Raw genomic sequence first — 6658 nt, forward strand, 5'->3', positions numbered from 1 at the left:
TGGACTCTGATGCCTTGCCCAGCATTGCATAGGAGTGCCCCCACCTTGGTCCTCCACCCCATGGACTTCAGCCAAACACACCATTTCTGACATAGTTGCCATGGGTGTTCTGATCCCACTCCTCCAACACCTCCTCACTGCCCCCGTCCAGATGGGCAGAGAGCCCCCCACCCCCCCAACTACCAGTGCAGCAGCTGCTGCCACAACACCAGCCACAGTACCCAGGCCCACCCCTCCACCCAGGTCTGGTGACGATTCTGGCACCAAGCAAAGACACTATCCAGCCTGGGATGGTACAGCTCTACCCTGCTTTATGTGGCCATGAAAGGGACCCAGTCATCAGAGGAAGTACAAGGCCCCTGAGCAGAAACTATAGAGGGAAGCAGGAGGTGCGGGCTGTGCCCTAAGCTAGTGGAATGGAGAGGTAGTGGCATCAGCTCAAAGCCCTCTGTACAAGCCAATGTCCAGAAGGCAGTCACTGGACCCAGCCCTCTCGCCTTCTCCCCACTGCCCTCTCTCCCCTCCCTCCCCCACCCCCACAACCCTGTAGCCCCTGGGAGACCAGTAGCTGCTACAAGCCAGCCCTATGTTTGCAGCTCTCTGCCAGGATGGTGGGGCCAAGAACCCCACCTTAGGAGAATCCAATCCACTCACCCCACCCTCCAGCACAGGCTGAAAAAACCCTAAACCAATCTCCCTCTGCTCCCTTTCCCCACTCCCATTCTGAAAACAGCAACCACAGACACAAGATGCAGAACACACACTGTTTAAGGGTTCAGATTTTCACAGGATTGGATCCTTTTAAAATAGTCTGCAACCTTGCACTTCTGTTCGGTCATGGCTGTAGACAGCTTTCTGGGGCTACATCAGGTGAAAAATGTTGCTTCTGTCTACTTTCTTTATCTCTCAGGGCCATGCCCAGCTACTGGAAGAAGCTGAGCTATCTTCTAGCTGCCCAGAGCACCCCCTTTTCCCCTTGCCCTCATGGAAAAGCACTAAAGGAGTTTATTGAGCTTTGCAGGCAAAGTGTAAAAAACAGGTACAAGTGCTGGCAGTCAGCAACCCACCTGTTTGCAGCACCTGAGTGGAAGGAGACAACACTGAGGTCAAGGACAGGAGATAACACACAGCTATCTATGAGAACCAATGGACTTGCAATACAGCAGGAACAAGAAAAAATCCCTTTTGCCAAACAACCCTCTCCCTCCCTCCCAGTCCAAGAAATGCATTGATAGATGGCAGAAGCCTCATGTGGGAACTGTTATCTCAGCCAATCTGGTCCTGCTGCCAGGGTGACTCTGGGTCATGCATCTGGAGAGGCTTGGAAGTGGCACTCCAGCACTCTTGCTCCCCATCTGATCTAATCCCTGGGGAAAGTCTGTGGGAGTCAGGCAAATCGGAGTCTTGTGGCTCATGCACTCACTGTACCAAAACCTCAAGCAACCCCCACCCCGCCTTCTTGCAATTGCATCTCCATCCTGGTCCAAGACAGTTTCCCCGCTACCCCAACCCCAACCCCTGAAAGCAAAGCAACCCCTGCTCTCACTCCCACCAACACATGGTGTATTCAAAGCAAAAGAATGGTGCTGGAAAGCCAAAGGCAGCTCATGGCAGGAGTCTTCTTATGCAGCCAGGGTTTGTGGAACCTCTCTTGGTCAGGTCACAATGGGTTCAGCATTGCATCAATAGTTGTGGCAGTCACAAACTTGAGCAGAGCCACAGGTAGCACTGAGCCAGACTCTCATATTGAACAGTAACCCGGGCTTCCCCTGCATGACTTCAAAGCAAACAGCCCCCCTCCAGGTACTGAACACCTTCAGGGGGACCATGTCCTGGAGCAGGAGAAAAGTATATTGGCTGGTATTCCTCTGGGAATAGTACTAAAGCTCATCCCTCCAGGACAGGGCAGCTTTCACCAGGGAAATGTCAGGAACAAAGTACTTCTCCTGAATGGACACAGCACAGAAATCTCTCTTCTTTAAGGGAAGGATGGGGAGAAGAGATAGTGTAAGAGTTCTGCTGGCATTCCCTGGAGTGGTCAATCCCTGTCCACTCTGGGGATGGTCCAAGTCCTGGCAGGGCCCTGGGTCGCTGGACCCTCTGAGGGAGCAGAGCAGGTGCTGGACAGGGATCCAGCACTGCTGCAGGGCCTTCTGCCTACCCACAGCACAGCCAGAACCCCCGTCTCTGTTGTGCTGGGTAGAGAGATGCCTGTCCATCATCTCCTTAAAAACTCCTTAAAACTCCTTTAAAAGTGAAAGAGATTCCACAACTTCTTTAGATGCCTCATTCATTTTCCTTTGGTTCAGACATGACATGTTGCTGAATCCTTAGTCACTGTTTATGGCATCCCTGGCCTTGCTCATTCTGAGCTACTTAGACTGATTCTGATCTCTTCAAAGTAAGAAGTTTTCTCCACAAATTTAGGTAGCTACAAAGACAATGGAGCCATAGTTCTGACTGGGATCTTGAGCTGCAGATCTTGGGCTGCTAATGTTACAAATAATGATGCCAATGAATGCTGAAGATGTGCAGGATAAATACTAATTACCTAAATACGTTAATACAAACTCAACAAGTATTCATAGCTATGTGCATTAAAGGATGATAAAAAAACAATTCAGTGTATCAAATCCATTACAGACAAAACCTTTCACTAGTCTTGGAAAACTCTAAACAGTTATACCCATGACAAGCATTTGATAAAACTTCAGAAAAAATCATTTTTCACTTCAGCCAAATCTTACCATCGGCTCCTGACAGAATAGCGTTGTGGTAAAAAAATTATTAGTATGCAATTATGGGGCTAATAGTAGTCATGATCTCCACTTTACTGTATACAGCTGAGATGTGGACAGTGTGCAGGAGACGTCTCAAGTCAATGGACAAGTACCATCAACGCTGCCTGTGGAAGATCCTTTGAATCCAATGGGAAGATAGACACACCAACATCAGCATCCTCTTGCAAGCCAACATCACGAGAATTGAGGTGATGATCATCTGACATCAGCTTCGCTGGCCAGCCACATCACCCAGATATCCAACTCCAAACTCCTGAAGCAAGTTTTAGTCTCCCAGCTCAGTCAAAGAGTATGCTTAAGAGGAGGGCAAAGAAAGTGCTAACCTGAAAAAATGTGGCATCAACGTCAGTTCATAGGAGATTATCACCCAGGACTGCCCCAAATGGAGGAAGAGTCTGCTGCAAGGATCTCAGTACTTCAAACCCTTACAGCAACAGGAGACAGAAACAGCATGTTGCCAACAGAATTGAGAATCTAGAGCCACCCACCCTCCACAGAAAGACGTGTCAAAGTTGCAACAGTCTGTTGATCCTGCATCCGACTTGTCAGCCATCTTCAGATCTACAGATAAAGCCTCACGGAAGATCATCTTCCTCAACTGTGAGGAATTGAAGATATATATATATAATATAATATCTGCATTGACTTCTTTAAAGCCATAAATAGGTACAATTTTCAAAGCCCCAGTGTTGCCACAACAGGTGCATTTAAGAATAAAATATGTGCAGGAACTTCTGCCTGAGCAAGGACTCCATCTGTGGGTCCTCAAATGTGTATAAATATTGTCAAATTCTGTTTAAATATGAAATATCATTCTTACAGTAAATTAACTCTTGGTGCATGTATTGCTTACAACTGTCCCAATCAATCTATCAGTTTTACTAGTAAACTCAAAATGAAACCTGAAATTTTTATTTTAATATTCAAGCTATTTTAGTGCTATTCTGAGTGAAATATTTAATATAGTATGACAGAAGTCAAAAATAAAAAAAAATATTCAGCTGACATCTTGGTCAGACCTTCCCAGGGCCTTTAATCAGAACTTACAGCTCTGAATTAAGTTTTAAAACTCATTAATTGTTATATCTGGACAGCTAGAACAACTACAGTATTCTTTGCTAACATTGACTATGATGAGAGCCCATACTTACAATGCTCAAGCAGAAAGTTAGAGAAAGTTAGAGAAGCAGATTATGTAAAAGTTCTTTGTTCCCTACATGTAGGAAAAACACTACAGCATTGAGAAAATGTAGTATATTTTTCTGTTTTCAAGTTCTCTTTATTCTCCATAACCTATGGTAAGGTTATTATAACTGATTTACTATAGTACCTGTACAAATATTTTGCTTTATGAGGGGGTGATTTTGTAGCCCTTGTACTCCTAAAATTCCTACCAACTCCAAGGGAAGTCTTGCTTAAGGGGTCCAGTTTCTGACAAAACAGACAACAGTGAACTGTTTTCAGCTCTAAAGGATTTGAGTAGATTGAAAAAGGAACTTGACTCATTATTCTGCTTTTAAAAATATTTGTTTTTTAAAAAATCAAATAAAAAAATGCTTTCCTTAACACCTGGAACATATTAGAATGAAACAGAAGCAATATTGAAAACAATTAATCAAAGACGCTAATCATTACACCCTTTCATTATGCTGCACGTTGGTTATTCTTTATGTATTTTTCTAGATTGTTGGCTACAGCCTGAACCCCAATAATCCCAAATTTCAGCAAAACAGTACAAACATCAGATTTATTCAGTAGCAAAAGCTTTTGTCATTATTTGTGGTTGTCTAATAGTATCTGATTCAATCATAAAAGGGCAAATGACAGGCTGATGTAAGAAATGAATTTTCTTCTTCTTACTGACATATCAAGAGAAGGCCCCCTGCTGTAATGTGGAAAATCTTTTATGCAAAAGAACACACCACCTTACAGCATATGATTACTGTTCCTTTTTTCTGATTAGGTCAAGAAAAAAAAGGTTGATTTAAAATCAAGTAAAAAAAGTTCAAAATAGATTTCAGTGGTAACTGTATATTTATTGATTAAAGTATACATATACATATTAAAGCTTATATACACACACACACTTTAATTAATAAATATACATATATAACATATATATATACTTATCAATATATATGTATACTTTAATCAATACGTATGTATACTTGTACATATATAAAACTATAAATATATATTGATTAAAGTATACATATTAAAGTATACATATACATTTAAATGGTATAAAGCCTTGTTTCAAATTTGAAAATGCCCTCCTTACCATATAAGGATTTTTTGCTATCACTGAGACAGCTGCAACTAATGAAGAACTCTCCTTATTACACAAGTGAAAATAATATGCTGTGTGGACAGTGATATTAAGTCTAACTAAAACTATATATACTCGGAAGCATGTGGCATGTAGCAAGAAAACAAAGAGAAGATGAAGCATACTAGGCATTATTTTAATAGTTAAGCTATTTATGACCACAAGATAACCATAAAACTGTACATATGAAAAAATCAGTGAAAAGAGGTCCTTATCCTGTAAGACTTAAGTAAAACTAACTTTTGGAATCAATGAACCTGATTCTCAAGTATACCAGGCCGGTTTTATACTTCTCTGACACGAAAGCTGGCCTTCAAATGAATGTGAATGTAATTAATGCAAGTTTCAAAGCCCCTTTGTGAGACTGATGTAAAGTAGCTTTAGTGAAAGTGAGAATCAAGCCCAGCATGACTATCAGGTAATCTGTAACACTATAATGAAAAATGAAATGGCTTCAAAGGCTATTTCTTATTCAGCAAAATACAGAATCTTTCATTTTGGGACAAGTGCTTTACATTTGAGAAGAATTAAACTGCATGAACAGGAGTCCTGACAAAGGAAGACATTAAGTAAGATGTAAGAATGACCATTCTGCCTATAATACAAAGATTTACTGAAGACCTCCTAGATCAAGCCCAGTTACTAAAGCATAAGTAGTCTTCAAAATGGGCCTGGCTGGGATTTTATTGACCACCTGCTTACACAGGTTCTCCCTTTATCCCTTCTTAGACATGGAGCCTGGCTGAATGGGAAGGGAAGGAGATGTAGTTCACAGCATGAATGAGGACAAGTTCTTTGATCACCAGTCCCGTTAAGCAACCTATGGTTACTGAGATCCCTCAGGCCTCCTATAGCCACCAGTGCTTCAGGGCTGCTGTCCAATGATAAATGTAGCTATATTTCATAGTTTGCATTCATGGCTTGTTGCTTCTGTCCCTTGCAGTTAACCACACGAGGTATTTTGGGTGGTCTAGAGTCAGAGTATCTACAAGTACATTTATTCATTGCCCAAATGCCCTGAGAAGACAACAGGACCCCTGCATGAGAGAACCACACCATGTCCGCAGTAATTTAGGACCTTCTTTAGCCAATGAGGTTAGATGAGGCAGCGTCTGGAGAAAAGTTAATACAATATAAAGATTTAAGAAAGATATTTTTCAAAGGTACAGGTGGCAGTTAGGCACCTTAGTTACACTTTTTTTCACATCAGTTCCTTGATCTATTCTTCATATTAATTTAAAGCATTCTAGCTAGCATTCCTGAAAAGTTCTTATTCAAATGATCCGACTAACCTCTGAACTTTGACAGGATGTTGTATTACTAGAGTTTGTTGGAAAGTAGTCTCATCCATGGAAGATATCACCACACATGGGGAAAAATTATTTTATAGAGATTATGTATGAACATTTCTTACTTTTCACCCTTGGATTAAAAAAATGGAAAATAAAAGTTTTCAGGTAAGAAAGAAAATTGAAGACTTGGATTCAAAAATATCTAGAACCACACAGAAGTTGTGCAGGGCTTTTTG

Source organism: Crocodylus siamensis, chromosome 1 (genome assembly GCF_052110815.1).
Source record: "Crocodylus siamensis isolate JL-2025a chromosome 1, ASM5211081v1, whole genome shotgun sequence".
NCBI classification, from domain to species: Eukaryota; Metazoa; Chordata; order Crocodylia; family Crocodylidae; genus Crocodylus; species Crocodylus siamensis.